At 28.4% G+C, this 18,164-nt stretch overlaps 1 protein-coding gene across 1 annotated transcript in view; it reads right to left on the bottom strand.

The window, feature by feature from the left end:
- Positions 1 to 966, bottom strand: part of LOC136978132 (uncharacterized) — a 48,533-nt gene extending 47,567 nt beyond the window's left edge. Inside the window, exon 1 of the mRNA XM_067273789.1 lies at positions 951 to 966. The gene's annotated coding sequence lies outside the window, so the exon portion shown is untranslated. The remainder of the gene's footprint in view (positions 1 to 950) is intronic.
- Between the last annotated feature and the right edge of the window lie 17,198 nt (positions 967 to 18,164).

Here is an 18,164-nt window from a genome sequence, read left to right as displayed (position 1 = left end):
TTTTGCAATATCTCGAGGGCAATTTTTCTGGTTTCAGGTAGAGTTTTGACACTTTAACATGCTATTGTAATCTCTATAATTAAAATAATGAAAAAAACACCTTTTCACTAATTCTATAGGTAAATTTTTCACCAGTTTATTATAATTCCTATCTAATTGGCATATAAAATATGGATTTTTTTTCATTGTTAGTAACAAATCCAGTGTAAATGTATTATATTTTTCTTAAAATTTCGTCATATTTGTGTGATAATATTTATTGATTTTTATAACTTGCCAATATTTATGCATCTCATTCGTTCATGTAAATTGTAATTCTCATCACTATTCAGGTAATTTGCATAAGTCTTGTCACGATCAGTTTTTTAAGCATATATTAATGCTTGTCGTTGCATGACATTTAAATGATTTACGAAGAAAATTTCATATCATTATCAGTATCATAATTTATTCACTTATATACTTATTTATTAGATTTTTAAAAATGAATTCGACCTCGAATTTATGCAAATTAGTTTTGAATCGTAATTTAAATATATTTTAGTTAATGGTGAAAAATTCTAATCCTCAATACCAAATTGTATTAATGTAATTTAATGTATAAATTTTCATAATTAATAAAGTTACATTTAAACATGTCTATATATAGGATTTAAAGTGACTAGAACTAATGAAAATTTTTTGAATATATTTTGTTGAAGTAAATGCAAATTCTTGCTTTTTATCTATAAATTTACACAAAAATAAAGGTGTTTTTGAATGAACTGAATCATCAAATAGTTAGAAACAAAATGAATTATTTGAATGTTTATTCATTCAAAAGCATCGTGTTACGTAATTTTGCGTGTTTTAATCAAACTTATAGCTCAGAATTCAAGTTTAAACATATAAGTATATAATTTAGATTTGAATAAGTCCACAAAAAAACTATAAAAATCAAATTTACTTACCAGAAACAATAGAAAAATCATAAAAATTCGGAAATTCTTTCTTATAGAGTTACTGTGATGCTGCTGTTTTTAGACGAGAGCCCAAAGAGTGTTATTAAGAATATTGAGCAGGTGTTCGGCAGTGTTTACGTAATACCAGGTGTTCAGAAAAGTTCTTTTCCCAGTGATACAGGTGCTTAAGCTTTTTATAGTGCAAAATTTTGAATTTCCAAGCAAAGATTCAATATTGTCAGCTACTTTAATATGACAAACTATTGCGTTTGAAACTGAAAACGAATTTTTTCCCCTTCAATGTTAGGCATATAATGTATAATAAATGATTAGCTTTCTTTGAAAACCAATTTCAAAAGCCTGTCGATTATAGAATTCATAACAAAGAAGTAGATTTAAAGTTTATTCACTCAATTATATTCATCTTTCTTATTCACAGCAAAGCAAAGTCTAATTAAGGTTTTTCGTTTTTATTATTTTCGATTATACGTTCAAGAGAATATAATTGAATTATTTTTAATTTATATATAGTATAGTTCGTTTATTTAATTAAAATTATAATAAATAAAGTGTAGTATACAGTATATTAATTTGACAAGTTGATCTTCTCTGGCTTTTTTTTCCTCCACCATCTTGTCTTTTTTAGAGCCTTAAATTGCGTTTGAAAAATTTTCTGAATATTTCTTCTTCACTTTTTCCATACAGTTTTGCCATACATGGACCAGACTAGCAATCTAAATGAGGGACGTGAAATGACATCTCTATCCGAACTATCTGAATAAGTTACTTATGAAGATATATAGTTGTATACATGTGTATATGAATTAACTTTTGCTTTAAAATTTTGAGGAGAAGCCAGATTTCATCGACGACAACCAACTGACATTCTTGTCCGCTTTTTATCTTTCATTTCTGTATTTTTAAAGATTAAATGACAGAATGGCCTCTTTTTTGATGATAAAAATACAGTAACTCTATTCATTGTGAAATGGCAGCCTGACAACTTACAATACTAACTAAAACTAAAATTCGTTATATATCATTTCATGTTCAACGAAAAATTATTTATTGTGACATTATCACAATGCCGGGATGCAATTTTTAATCATATTTTTTAAAATTTATTTGAAATATATGCTCTCCATCTCAAATTAGTAGTGTCTTCCCCTTTTTCAAATTGAGGCCCAATAATGTAAGAGGGAAATGTGTTGATGGACATTTTTATTAAAACTTAAAGAATATAATAATTTCTTAGATACAAAAGTCTTTCCTCTTTTCTTTTAGAATAAATGTTTAACAGGATATCGAAACTTTGACAGAGGATGAGAAACGAACATTTGTCGGTACCATCATCATCTCTGTGTTTATATTCAAGTAAATTTTTTTTTATTTTTACTATATGTTACCGTTTCTAATGAGAATTCCATAAGTGACGACTGGCGTTTCTTTTTGTTTTTGAGGTCGATATTCCCGGAGAGGACGTTAACCACACTTCGATATTTGATTTAGTAAATCTTCTTTACTTTGGGATCAGTTGTGATTCACTGCATCCCATTTCAATAAGTAGTCTGTCAACCGAAGTTATATCTAATAAATGTATTAAGTAGACATTCTGAGTGACAGAAATAGCAACAGAGAAGTGTCGTGTCGATCATACACCAAAATGCCATTGGCTTCTCAATCGGCACTAACTCGTTAATTTAGATCATAGAAAACTTTAATAAATTCAATTTAGTATCTTACTTTCTATTTATTTCTCATTATGTTATCCGTACGTTTTATTTAATATTTATAATGCAAAACTAAAGCAAAATTCATCAAAACTAATTTTATAAATTGTATAATAATTTAATTACGTATTTCGAAATCGTTTATCCGAGGCATCGGAATTAAAAGTAAATAAGATTCTGGTCAAGAGAGAAAAGATTTAAAGGCACGAAAATAAATTTACATTAATTTTTTTTAAAGAAATATTGTAAGCCAACATAAAGACGTTGAAAGAGTGCGTTAAAGAATATTACAAATAATTTCTTTTAAGGCACACATTTTAATTTATTTAATTTAAAATATATGCTCTTCACCTCAAATTAGTAATGTTTTGTCCCTGTACATCGTACTTTTCTGTTAGCAACAGAGTCATGCAGGTCATCTAACTCCTTCAAGAGAAAACGTTTGAATTGAAATAACGTGACTTTCAGTGCAAACTGGAAGTTCGTATATAGTTAATTGGGGCCTACTGGCCATAATCTTTCTGCATCTGGTTTCGACGTTCATCTATATAACTCCGTTTTCGAGATTAAGGAAGAACAGATCTCCCAGGAGGCACCCCCCTTGGCAGATCGCCATATGTCGCATTGCCTTAATCGAATAAAACGTAAAGCTTAGAGACCACACACGATCAACTAAAACAGCGGTTCCCAATCTGGGGTACGCGTACCCCTAAGGGTATGCGATAGGTTGTTTAGGGATACAGAAAAAAGTTAGTTATTATGGCAGAAAAAATAATATATGTATCACAAATTAATAGTATTAAAAAATTATTAGGTAAAAATGTTCCTTGCAACCAGTGCCATAACTAGGATTTTGGACGCCTATGGCCAAGAATAAAAATGGCGCGCCTTTTTAATTTTTGTTATTAAATAAAAATAAAAATGGTGGTTATTTCTGAAATATATGTTCGTAGAAATTACAGATAATAAATACTATATAAATATAATTATAAAAGTTTTTCTGTGTTATTAATTTCGGATACATATTATTCCGAAACCTTTTCGTTGGCGCCTTTATTAAATCGGCGCCTATGGCGGGAGCCACGTTGGCCATACCCTAGTTACGGCTCTTCTTGCAACAATCACAAACTTTATTATACATTTCAAAATGCAACAATAGAAATAAAAAAAAACTTATGCTGCCGATTGTACAATGCAATAGATCAATAAATGTTGTGTAGTCGGTCAACAGTAGTGAGGATACCATTATGCGTGATTAGTGATTATGCTACGGACTTTTGATGATGGGGTGTGTTACCGTTATTAGCGAGGTTGAGACCGAAGTTTTAAACGCGAAAACGTGTACGTCGGACGTTCAGCGCCGCTTTTCCTGTAAGCCTAGAAGTTTGACAATGGCGTTTGGAATGTCGAGCATGATTCCACTGACTTTCCAAACGCCTTTGTCAAACTTCTAGGCTTACAGGAAAAGCGGCGCTGAACGTCCGACGTACACGTTTTCGCGTTTAAAACTTCGATCTCAACCTTGCTATTATTATTATCTCTCAACGATATTCCCACGTGTTGTTTGAAAAAAGTATTTTTTGTTTATAAAAAGTATTTTTTATTAGCGAGGTTAAGAGGAAAGAGCTTTTTCTTCCTATCTATATACAGTATTAAAAATAAGTATCGCAATAAGCTGAAGGCAGTTCCAGATTTGAGATTATACCTCGCATCAATCGAACCTGACATAAAAAAAATTATGCGAGAATAAACAAGGACAAGACTCACATTGAACTCCTTTAATACGAAATTAAATACTTTCAAGTTAGTTTTTTTGTGCAATTTCATTTTTATTATAATTTTTTATATTTGTACTGTAAATGTATTGATTTTTAAATATATGAACATAGATATATTCTCTTTATCAACATTATAAATTAGCTTTTTTTTTTTTTTAAAGTTACAACATGTAGAATTAACAATACGGTTACTCACTAAATTTCTTAAATGAGGGGTATAATCTAGAGAAATGACATGTCACAGAGTACACTAATGAAAAAAAGGTTGGGAACCGCTGATCTAAAAGGTTGGCCAATGTGACTTTGCTTCGACTATTTTACGCAAAATCTCCCGACTTTGGTTCTTCTCTAACATATTTTTCACAAGTGCGTTTTTTTTTATAATCCGTCGATTGGTTCCGGGGATCAAACGCAATTGGTACCTGGTACGAAACTAGGTGACGTAACAGTACTTCGGGTCGTCCGGACTGGTATAATTCTTACGACTCGTTTAGCAACTCGAGTCGTAAGAATTTAATGATGTCCTTACTTTAGTTTCCTTCTGGCGCCACTGCGTCGGGAATTTGTTCTGTAGGACTCCAAGGAATTTCACGAATGATGCAAATGAAGGAGATTAATAATAATTTTGCCAAGTCCAAATCATGATGTAATGGAGTCGATTCGATTATCTCTTATCAAGCATTTGTTTAATTTCTGCAATCAGTTCGGTTAATTCGACTTTTCTCAATCAATATAACCGCGTATATACTATACAGATAACAAAATATTAATGTTCAAATAATATTAATGAATTATGAGATGTCGTTAGACATTTTTCATAATTATACTTACAGACGAGGAAAAGAGTAAATCCAATTTCGTAATGCTACTGGCTAATTAAGCAATTACGGAATAATTTGTCATTATTTACTTTAATGTCGATAATTTCGTTTATAAACTCGATAATCTTCCAATAAAACTTGGATTTCGATTCCAATTTTTACTTAATTCACTAAATTAAATGAATTTTTGAACATTCATTTATGTCTAGATTTTCTAATCTTCATATTTGATTTGATATTAACTATAGTATTATATTATTATGTTATTAATGTTTCAGTTGGAATTTAATGAAAATCCCGACAGGATTGAATGTCCGACACCGTCAAAATCCTGATGGGATCAAAATTTCGAAGTATCAAAAGGCCGACAAATCAAAATCCCGTTACGATCAAAATGTTGACACAATAGAAAGCCCTGTATTTGTTTTAATTCCGACCTTTCTCTTAACGCAAGGAGACTTTCGAAAGAAAATTTTGACAAGTAAATTATTATTGTATTTTATGATAGATAACTAAATAAATCGTTTAAAACATATTAAGTAAGGGTTTCGGATATCGCTGGATGACTGAATCACCTGAAAAGCTCATTAGGCAGATAATTGAAGTGTTAAAGGGCCTTCCGTTTTAATGATTTCAAGTTAGGGTCTAGATAAGAACCCCAGAAATTCTTGGCGGTTTTTTTTCGGATTTGTCGGGCTTCATCCTTCGAAACTCGGTCCTATTATGAAATAATATAGCATATTTAATAAAACAATAGTTCGGTTTTCAAACTTGGCGGTGCGTTTTTTTACAGCTTACAATTCCTTTCACAGTTGCTTTAAAGTGTATAATGAAATAATAATTCCTTTAAACTGTTTATAATAAAATAAATTGGAATAATTAGTAATGAAATAAATTTATAATGCACCGCCAAGTGTGCACTTGAAAACCGAAATATTGTTTTATTAAAAATGACATCGGCACCGATACAAAACTGTATATAACGAACATTCTCGACACCATTATTACGACTTTTAACGTCGGAACGATTACTTGATCACGACTCTCCATAGCAAAATTACGAATGTAAAATGTAGTCATTGAATGAAGGTTTCGTGCTTTATTGTGTTTCGTGTACATCTGAAATAAAACAGTAATAATTTGAAAACGATTAATCTATTCATGCTTGACGTCAGTTTCTATACTTGTAAGGTTTACAGGTATGTTTTTGGAGATATCACTGGTTTTTTTCATTTCGTGTGCTTCATAAACCGTTACATTAGTTTACTCATCTACAATGCTTTATCTGTGGAAAGCTGTAAGATGAAAAACGTCACAAACGTCACAGCTATAAGTAGCAAACGTCGGATTCTCCATAGTGGAGAAATAAATGGAAATATAAATTTGAAAATAATTTCTGAAATATATTTCAAATTATCATTTGGAGCAAGTAGCAAGAGTTGAATTTTTCCAATATCTTTAAATGGTATCTGGGGAAAATGCCCTAATTTAGAAGAATTAAATATTTTCAACAAATGAGAATGCATTTGTCGGGTTTGACGCCAAATGCTAAAGAGACAGCAAAAGCCATTTCATATATACCTCGGTCGACCCTATTTGGTTGTTGCCGTACTCTCGGAGAGTTCAGATATGTCAGTATTATTAAAAGGAGAATACAATCTCAGCAAGAATACCTTGAATTTCGTAGATATTTTGTCGTGATTTATAGAATCGTATATACGAATACGTTTTGTGTTGTAATAAGCGCAAATCCAATGATCACTACTATGCAGAATTTGTATATGATTGATATCGCATCTGACAGAAAAAATAATTGCAGGATTTTGGATATAATTTGATGATAAAAACGGATAAAAAGTACAATTTTGTAGAATATGAGCAAAAAAGTTATGTGCAGATCCTCTAGTTTTCCATTAAGGGCTGTCCATAAATTACATCCGCATTTTTCTTCAAATTTTTACTGCATCTCCTTCTCTTGTTCCAGTTAGTCCAGGTTTCTGTAACTCCCTCCCCCTTTTTAGACGTCACAAAACTCGATCTTTCATTCCTAAGTGATCAAACCTTTATCACTTAATATACTTATAATAAAATGCATAAACTGTATTCAATTTAATGAAATAAACGGACGTCCACTGAAGCTCAACCCCTCTCTTCCCCTTGTTCAACTTTGACGGACTTGTAGTAATCTTCTTCCTTCCCTTTCAGTGTGGACAGCCCCTTATGTATAATAGTTGCTTTATCACTAACAGACATTAATAAATTATCCCAAAAATCACTCTTCAAGATTTTATATTTTTGGATTCATGGACCTCGAATCGTCATGAAATGTAGAAAAATTCGGAGGTGTTCTGTATGTATAGATGTTAAGTTGTGCGTGTATGTCGGGGGGCACGATTTTGTTTACACTCTTTGAAGCTTAATTAATAACTCTCATGCTTTTTATCGAAAATTTCTGAAATTTTCCAAGGGATTGATGCTATTTAAATTTTGGTGGTTAAAGGTCGTGTGTCATATCTTGTGTAGGATCGGACTTAATGAAGATCCTACTCGTTATTAGCATTTTCATTTTTCCTTCTTTTTTAAAAATAAAATTTATTTGTACCCTCTAAATTAATCTTTTTGTCATTTTATAATAATATAAATTTTTTTAAATAAAAAAATACAATTCCCATTAATTAAAACATAAAAGGAATTTAATTCAAACTGTACCATGTGCATAAGAGGCCTGATTGCGCAGATCTCTTGCTGATATTCATTATTCCAATATTTGATTTTCTATGCCAGGAAATTAATATAAATATATTGTGAAATTTATACAAAACAATTTTCGAACTTTCAACATGGCCATTTCATTGCCAGTCGTTCAGAGATTTGACAGTAATATTTTAAGTCTATAGACTTAAATAATTATATCATCTACTCTTATATCGCTCTTCGAAACTGTTTTGAACATTTGAAGAAAAATTTTGTGCAATTTATATATTTTAGAAAAGGGGAAAATAAATTAAAACTAGAATAATTCGGATCAAAATCAAAGTAAACAAAAGAGATGAAAATTTCACGCGATAAAATAATTACATATGAAAATGCCCATCAGTGGCGGGTTTTTCCCGACTAAAGGCTGGCTGAGTTCCGGTTTCCGGAATTTATTCACGTGTCTAACAAATAAATAGGGGACAATTTTCCATAGAAATCCCTTCGGCATTTCGCATACGTGTTGCATTGTCTCCTTATTTTGCCAAACCAATCTAATCCAATTACATATAAAACTACAATAAAAGTGATAGAAAACGACGAGAGACGAAAGTAATCGCCATTTAAACGAGCAATTATTTATTGTGACATGGTCACAATACCGGGCTGCAATTTTTAATCACATTTTTAAAAATAAATTTTAAAAATGTGATTAAAATTTAATTTAAAATGTATGCTCTCCACCTCAAATTAGTAGTGTCTTGCCTCCGTACATCATACTTTTTCTGTGAGCAACGGAGACGTGCCGGTCATCTATCCAAGTCCTTTCCGAAAAAAATTTTTGAATGGAAATAAAGTGACTTCCAATTTTCATCAGAAGTTCGTATATAGTTAATTGGACATCTTGCCCCTATCTGGTCTCGACTTTTATCTAACTCCGTTCTCGAGGTTAAGGAAGGCAGTGGGAATTTATAGGTTTACAATTTTTTCAAATTGCAGCTCAATTAGTTGATTTCGTATTAGAATTTATAAATTTATAGCCATTATAAGGGAGGTAAAGTAATAATTTTAATTTTAAGGTTTGCACTTAATTATAAGTTATTTGAGAACATAATGAAGTAAAACTATATTAATTTCCTCTTTCACGACGTTATATCAAATTTAATTATAAGCTTATTATATAAAAAATAAACCTAATTATAAAAGTTTTCATAAATTAATTAGTATCTAAATTATCTTGTTTATAATAAAGTCAAATATTAATATTTAATTATACTATCATATTATGTAACATTATATTATAAGACAGTTTTTTCGAGCTTCTTCGTTGCTGAAATAAAATTTAAAATGATATTTTAATTTTTCTATCCTGTATTTTGATTCATAAATTATGGTTTACTGTTTGTTATTATGATTTAATGAGATTTAATTAGACTATTCCAACTATTTTCTATGAAAATAATAACAATTATGCAGTAATTTAACCTAATTTAATATACAGGTTTATTAGAAATATTTAAAATTTCATAACTATTTGTTTAAAATACGTAGTATTAAAGAAGTATTTAAAAAATAATGATACAATGCATCTTATTAGGAAAATATGCAATGATACAAACGTTAACAGAAATTTCAATTAATTCAGCAGATTCTAAAAACATTTACTTAAGATTTTATTATCGTAAAATTTCAGTTATTGGGCTGCAATTTGAAAAATGTGTAGACCTATAAATTCTCACTGTCGTCTGTCCGTTTCTTTGTCCTTCCTTAACCTCTTAACAGTGGAACAGAGTTAGATAGATGAAAGACGCGACTATGTATGGAAAGCTTAAGGGCAGGAGGTATTGAATAATTATATAGGAACATCTGGTCTAGACCGAAAGTCACGTTATTTCAATTGAAATATTTTCACCCGAAAGGAGTTAGATAGATGACCAGCACGACTCTGTTGTTAAAGGGAAAGTATGGTGTACAGGGGCAAGCCACTACTAATTTAAAGTGGAGAGCATACGTTTTAAATTAAATAAATTAAAATTGCGTGTATGCGATATTTATGATTAAATTCGTTGTATCAATCATTAATTAGACGTTAAGTAGACACGAAAGAATCATGAAAGTTTCTTAAACACTACAAAAAATTAACTGTAGAGTCGTTGCAGAATGATAAATTATAATTATAGTATTTATAATGGTATATAGTTCGCGTGTTTCAATGCTTGATAAATGATAAAGTTTTACACTTTTACGAAAAATTCCGAATGTTTTAGAAAAAATTTCTAGAACCGATGAGATTGTAATTATTAATTCGTAAGTCAGCAGATCCGTAATGAAAAGAATGGAAAAAAATAAAAATAAATTATGGATTTTTCAGCGGTGCATAAAAATTTGACTTATTCTTAGCATAAACTTTAATATTTAAAGTATAAAAATTCCGCACTACAGAATATTAGGCTGTGAATTTATGGAGAGAAAAGAGGAGAAAGATTACAAAAACAAACGAACCGAATCGTTAAAGAGAAAATATGCTCTCCACATGAAATTAGTAATGTTTTGCTCCTGTACATTATACTTTTCCTGTTACAATAGAATCGTGCTAGTCATCTATCTAACTCCTTTCAGGAGAAACTTTTTGTATCGAAATAACGTCACTTTCAGTGTATACCGGAAGTTTATATATAGTTAATCTTCGCCTCCTTCTCCAACGCCTTCATATCTGATCTCGATTTTCATCTATTTAACTCCATTCTCGCGATTAATGAAGGACAGACAGAATTTTTAAGTCTACAATTTTTTCAAATTACAGTCCAATTCTTAGTGGACGACCGGATAGCGGAGGCGTGGTTAAATTAAAGCACCTGACAAATTTCCAGTTCCGCCTAGTTCACTTTTTGACCACTAGAGGCGGTAACGTCCGAGAGTCTATTCCCAATGTTTACTACACAGTTTTAATTTTTTTTTTTTTTTTAAGTTTTAGAATCGATTTAAACGCAGTAACTTTTACATTTCTACATTTTCACAACTTTTACTCTTTCTACGACAAATAATAGTTCTAAATATATTAAATAAAATATCGAGGAAAATATATCCGTCACAATACCGGGCTGCAATTTTTAACCATATTTTTTAAATTTATTTAATTTAAAATGTATGCTCTCCATCTCAAATTAGCAGTGGCTTTCCCTGTACATCATACTTTCCTGTGAGCGATAGAGTCGTGCCAGTCATCTATCTAACTCCTTTGGGGGGAATTTTTGAATTGAAATAACGTGACTTCCAGTTTGCATTGGAAGTTCATATATAGTTAGTCGGGCCCTTCTGGCCCTAATCTTTCCATCTGTTCTCGGCTTTCATCTATTATTGAGAAGGGACAGACGATGGACAACAGTGGGAATATAGTCTTTATAGGTTTACAATTTTTTTCAAATTGCAGCCCAATTATTAATCTGTAATAATTTAATGTCATGTTATAATTCGCGAAACTTATAATCGTATTAGAAATTTAAAGAAAAGGTTAAATATCGAGTAAATAATGTCGAATGGGAAATAAAATTATTATTTAATTTTTAAAATATTTTCAAATTTCTGTTTACCAGTGGTCCGAGGGTTGCAGACCTATAAATTCCTACAGGAAAATGTCTCTGTTTTGTTAATCTCGAGAACGGAATTAGATAGACAAAAGTCGAGACCAGATATGTATGATTAAGATCAGGAGGCCCCGATATACGTTCTTCTGGCCTAGAACGGAAGTCACATTATTTCAATTCGAATATTTTCCTCCTGAAAGGAGTTAGACGGATAACTGGCACGACTCCATTGCTCACAGGAAAAGTATGATGTACCGTACAGGGACAAGCCACTATTAATTTGATGATGGAGAGCATATATTTTAAATTAAATAAATTTAAAATATGATTAAAAATTGCATCCTGGAGTTGTGACGATGTCACAATAAAATAATTTCTGTTTGTAATTATTATCACAACCGACATTTACGGCATAGAAAAATTTGTAAAGTCTACCAGCCAGTCCTATGGCACCTTTACATCTTCATTTAAAGTGCTTTAATGTCTTTTGGCGTGGTGAAAATGTATATTAATTGATTAGTTAATGTCAGGCAAGGCCGTTTGTTGGTCTGCAATCGCTCGACCTTGTCCAGGGTCTAAACCTGGACAAGGTCGAGCGATACGAATGAAAGATGGTATTTACACCCCGAAAACTGCCTATTAAAATTTTCGATTAAGGGAAATTAATAATTAATAATCAATTACAATTTTACTGCTTTTCTAATTTATAAAATTATTGCAAAATACATAAACATAATTTTTTCAAAATATTACTCTTTTCTGTATTTTTACTTAAAAATAAACTTAACAAATATCATATTTATAGCTTAAATTTTACATTAAATTCATGTGAAATACTTTAAAAGTTTATTAATCATAAAATTAATTATTTTAAGTATAAAAAATGTGGTAATTGGGATAATTACTTTAGTAGTATCTTTCTATATGATTTAATTACATTAAAATTCAATTACTTTTAGTAAAACCTTATTTTAAAGCAATTGTTTTTAGTATATTTTAATAAGATGTTTTAATTTTATAATTGTAATGATTTTACGGTTAATTAAAATTAACCGAATAAAATATAAATAGACTTATTGCTAATTTCCATTATTTATGAATTATTAACTATTATTAAAGTAAAGAGAGTAAATATTTTGAAAATTAATTTATTAAGCAATTAACTTATATAGATTCATTTGCATAAATACTTTCGAGTATCTTCTTAGTTAACGATCTGTTTTTCATGTGCCGAATGACTGGCATTTGATGACATTATCCAAGAATATTGCTGGCATTCTCTCGAGAATAACAATTCTTATTTCTGAAAATATCACGAAAATGCCACGGTCGTTGCCATCCATATATAAGTTTATATAATCTAAACCATTATATAGTTTATTCCTGCATCAAAGAATAAATTGTTTGGTACGGATACTACGTATATCTTCCCAAGCACCCGAGTAGGATATAATAAAAATTAAATATTCAATATAATTACTGACAATTCTGAGCAAATTATTTAGTTTAAATATTCTATTATTTCTAGATATGTAGTGTAAAAAATACTCGAAATTAGCGAATTTTAAATAATCTTCTGTCATACTCGAACAATTCTTTTTTCTATATAGAATAAATCGACACTTTCTTCTGTCTATTGACAGTCATCACTTACCGATTCACTCTATTGAGAATTTAATACCCAAGAGATATTGCAATTTTACTACATTTTCCCACACGATAAATATGCTATTCTGACGTATTTCACTTTTATCCGGTCAATAAATATCCGGGTAACAAGAGAAATTTCGAATTTCGTCACTAATGATAAAATAAATCACTGTTTAACAAGTGTTAAGTAACTCTACTTAATAATGAAAATTTTTAAACGTTAAACGAGGAATCTGTCACAGGATTTATTACAATTTTACTACATTTTCTCAATTGGCAGTTTCTATCTACTGTCACTTACTGTAGGAAATGATGAGTGACGGTAGCCAATAGATAGAAGAAAGCGCCCATTCAGTTTCTATTGAAAAAAGTAATTGTTTGGGATTTAAATTATATCAATACGGCCAAAGATTTATTTAAATTAGTTATTTTTCAGTATTTTTAGCATTAAATCTCCACAAACGAAGTGCAAACTGCTCGGGATGATTCATTTTATGGATATATATATGGCATAATCAATTATACACAATATTTTATAATTTATCCTGTTTTAAATGATAAAATGCATGTTTTTGTATGTTTATACGACGAGCTACAGATGTAGAAATTGTATAAAAATAGCTCCGATGCCTCTAGGATGGACCACAGTATCGATTTTAAAAAGTGTTTAAATATTTAGTATTCTGTAACAAGCAAATTACGTGAATAAAATAATAGTGAATAAAATATCATCTTACGTGAATAAAATAATAGTAATATTAGCGATAAATCAATGTTGACATCGACGGTGCTAAATTGGCAATGACACTTCGTTGTCATTGTCAACTTCGTAATTAATTTATGTAACAATTGTAATATAAGTTATCAATTGTTCTTGAAAACAAATTTATTAAAAAGTCGCTAATTCATTAGATGACACATTACTAAGCACGAATAATTTAAAATATACGCTCTCCACCTCAAATTAGTAGTGTCTTTCCCCTGTATATCATACTTTTCCTACTAGCAATAGAGTCGTGCCGGTCATCTATCTATAGAAATAATTTAAAATTATTGCGATCTGCACAACTTATTTCGATTTAATAATTTACAGACAAAATTATATAAATCATTTTAAAAATATAAATTTTTTTAGAAATGATAGGCAATTCGCTTTTGGCAAAGTCAATTAATAAAAATAATAGAAAATTAATATTAGTTTTAAATAGTTTTATTAATAATATGATATGAATTTTAATATAAATATTTCAAATTTTCCCAACAGATGGCGGATATTAATTTAATTTAATGGAAGGCATAACAACTACGTTAAGTTTCTCCATCTGTTAGCAAGAAAATAAACTACGTGCCACATTTCAAAAATATATTTTACCAATTAAAAATAAAACTTCATACAATAATACACACATTTTAAAAGACTAGCTAATTTTTAAAAATACTGTACATTCGGAAAGGGTGGTCTAAAAGTCAGTTATCCTTGTAAAGTATTTAAATAAGTCTTTACGCTAGTTAACTGACTTTTGGCCCACATAGAAGATGCATTCGTTGAGGTTAAAAATGAGGTAAAAGTAATTTTTATCGATTAATAAATTCATAAAAAAGTCGAGAAACTGCAAAGCGATACTGCAATTAATTAATGGATAAGTTATCGTGCACGTGAAAGAATGTCCAATTATATGTGATTATGATGTGAGAATGGCCATGCATTAGCCGATGCTAGCACCAATTTCATAAAGAAAAAATAATTATTAGCGTAAATAATATATCGTCGAGATATTTTTTCCCCATTACACAACTTAGAAGTGGACTAATTTAATTTTGAGAAGAATTTGATAAATTATTAAAAGAAAATTTTATATATATTTTTTAATGAAGAATAAATTAATTATGTTTACGTGCTATTATACAAATATAATCTTATATATTATAATATAGAGTTAATTTATTAACGTTATTTGAAAAGTGATAAGTCGATACCATCATTTCACTTGAAAGAAAAAAATGAAGTGATAGTGTAGACTGGTAATCATTTATTATTTCTTTTCTTCTTTCACTTTTAAGTACAAAATTTTTATGTTATTAATTTTGAAGCAAATTCTTACAAAATTAATAGTTTAGGTGTTTACGTAGTTTCTAATTACTATTATTTCTGAAATATCATAAGTAATTTTATTAAAATCAACTTTATTTAATTTACATAATTTTAACTGTAAATTAATTAAATTTCATTAATTACTTTCTGTTTTGAAAAATAAAAAAAAAAGTTTAGGAGATAAACCCGTCTGTTATCTGTCTACTGACACCAGACTTGTCTTTTTTTTTTTTTTTTGCTAATTTTTCCATCCCTCCTTATTAGTTTACTTAGCAGAGATATCATTTATTAACTGAAGATCTTATGCGATATATAAGCAATATCGATTAAGTATAACCCATGTGATATTCATTAAAACTACAGCATTACAATTATGCAATAATATAATATAAAGTAAAAACAAAATTAGCAACGAGTTGCTTAACTTTCCGGGCAAAATTCGGTGGCGCCATCTGTTATAATAACTTATTTAAAAACTTTTTATTGTAAACTATTATAAAATGGCCGTTGTTTGGAGGTTATTTTTAAAAAAAAAAAACGTTCCTGAAAAAAATGATTGCCATTAACAGTGAAGGTATAGGTTCGAGATTATTCTTATACAATTACATAGTTTAATTTGAAAAGTTTTAAATGTTATTACTTTTTAAATTGTTAATTAATAATATTAATAAAGAACGGAAGTTATAAGTTCGGATTTAAAAAACAAAATATACTTATTAAATTGAATTTAAAATATTTATGTATTTTAATTCATTTCGCTTCCGGAAGATGGCAGCACAATATTTATTAATATTTTTTTATTAACATTTTAATTTTAAAAAAATATAAAAAAATGAATTTATATAAAAAATTTGAATTGATTTTTAAAAATAATTTAGTTACATTGTAAAAATTTATTTCTTAAAATAAGAATAAATTTTTAAAAATTAATTGTTAAAGAAACACTTTATAAAAATAATTTAAATTTAATATGATCTAGTACAGGGATGGCGAACCTTTTTGAGTCCGCGTGCCATATTGTAAGCATACTTAGCTTTAAAGATGTTAATGCGTGACAAAGTCTTAGACTTCGAATAATGATATTTAAAGAAATTAAACGAATACGCTTTAATTCGAATAAATGTAAAAAACTCTGAATGAAAAAAGGATAATCAGGTGATAAACAGAAAGGATGATTGAAAAAGACAAAAATCATATGATACGTCACGTGCCAGATGATTTCTCTTACGTGCCACTTTGGGCACGCGTGCCACAGGTTCGCCACCTGTGATCTAGTAAATACATATAGTAATAATAAATAATATATTTTTCTTTTTTAGTAAGAAACAACAGAAAACAACAAAATTAGGATAATATGCTTTTAATTCCTATTAGAAAAGGCCAGCAACGAGTTGCTTAACTTTCCCGGCAATATTTAAAACTGCATGTGACGCCATCTGTTATGATATTTTATATTAAAAAAGTTTATATTTTTAACTATTATAAAATGGCAAAAAGCTTAATTTTCAAAGTAGGGATAGGCTTTATAAAAATATTGTAAAAATTGCCTAAGTTAAAATGAAATATGATATAATATAATATTATATATATAAACAATTTATACGTAAAAACGAATTTATTTTATAAAATTATTCATAAAAAAATTCATATAAAACTGAATAAAAAGAAGACAATTTATCATTGAAACGTAAGAAAAAAACAATTACTTTATTTCCTTAAAAAAGAAAGAATAAAAGATAAATATATTGTTTGAAAACATGGAATTTCAATTTTAAAATTTTATTAATATTTTTTTATTTATTTTTTAAATAATAAAAATATTATAAATGTTGTTTACATAAATTTAAGTTGTTGATTAGATATTTCTTACAGGAGATTACTTGTCAATTTTCTCCTTTCATTCACGGATTTTTTTTATAATAATAATTTTATATTTATTTTTAAAATATTATAAAACTGGTGAACTAAATTCCTAAACTCGTTTATTCGATTGTTGATTGCAATTTTATTTAATAAATTTTAAATAAAATTAAGCAAAAACGAAGGTAGAGAAGCATGCTTTATCATAGATTAAATGAGGAAAAGTCGTTTAAATTTATAATTATTTCTTAATTTATTTATTTCAATTTATATACAATTTTATAATTTAATAATAATTAAGTTTTTAAATTTAAAAGAAATGCGGAAACTTAATAAAAAAAATTATTTTAATTAATTAAATTTTTGCGTTTTTCCCTCCTACTCTCCCCTTAATATTATTATTATTATTGTTTCATATTTAATGTTTTAATTAAGAAATAAATTGGTAAAGTCATAAAATTATAATTTTTATTTTATTAATTTATTTATTTATATTTTTTTAAAGTAAATTTAATTACGCCATTAAATAAAACATTAAGAGCAATGGACAAATTTGCATTTTAACGATGTTAGAGATGACGATGCAAGAGAAGGATTTGGGATTTATTCTTAAAATTCTTTTGATATTTTCTTTACTTTAACAATCTGTTAAATCCCTTTATTGAGAGATTCGAAGCAGTTTAAATCCGCTTTTAAACTTCTATATATATTAATTTAATGCAGAATTTTCAATAGAGAAGTTGCGGAGAATCGAATCCAGAAAGACGAATGAATATAACTTTAAATGTTTTAAAAATTAAATAATAATAATAATTATTATTATTATTTTTAAAATTCAATAATATTTTAAAATTTACTCTATTATTATTATTTTTAATAATGATAATATCATAATAAAAACAATTTTTATCTCGTTATTGTCTTTTAAAGCATTAAAAAATGTAATTTAAAATAAACAATTAAATTATTTTTTTTAAATTTGATAAATTTAACAAAAAAATTTATTTGTATTTA

The sequence above is a fragment of the Centruroides vittatus genome, unplaced genomic scaffold, assembly GCF_030686945.1.
Source record: "Centruroides vittatus isolate TY-2023 unplaced genomic scaffold, ASM3068694v2 contig_489, whole genome shotgun sequence".
NCBI classification, from domain to species: domain Eukaryota; kingdom Metazoa; phylum Arthropoda; class Arachnida; order Scorpiones; family Buthidae; genus Centruroides; species Centruroides vittatus.
This window is presented reverse-complemented; position numbering and strand designations above follow the sequence as displayed.